Source organism: Odontomachus brunneus, unplaced genomic scaffold (assembly GCF_010583005.1).
Source record: "Odontomachus brunneus isolate Ranch 3 - 2012 unplaced genomic scaffold, Obru_v1 Obru_scaffold_172, whole genome shotgun sequence".
NCBI lineage: Eukaryota > Metazoa > Arthropoda > Insecta > Hymenoptera > Formicidae > Odontomachus > Odontomachus brunneus.
In genome coordinates, this window is record NW_022639622.1 from 206,437 (window position 1) to 206,655 (window position 219).

The window sequence follows — 219 nt, forward strand, 5'->3', positions numbered from 1 at the left end:
CATCGCGAAGACGCGACTGTCGCGATTCGAGTGAGCGTGCAGAGTTTTATACGTGATTTCCCGAAGATCTACGCGGGACATAAACATAATGCGCGTTTCCGTGGGGAAGATGCACACGCGAAATCGATATTCGTCGGGAGTAGACTGTTTCAAATCGAGCAGCAAATATCCGTGCGGTCGCGAAGTAGCGTTGTGGTACGCCTTTTTCAGAAACTTCGA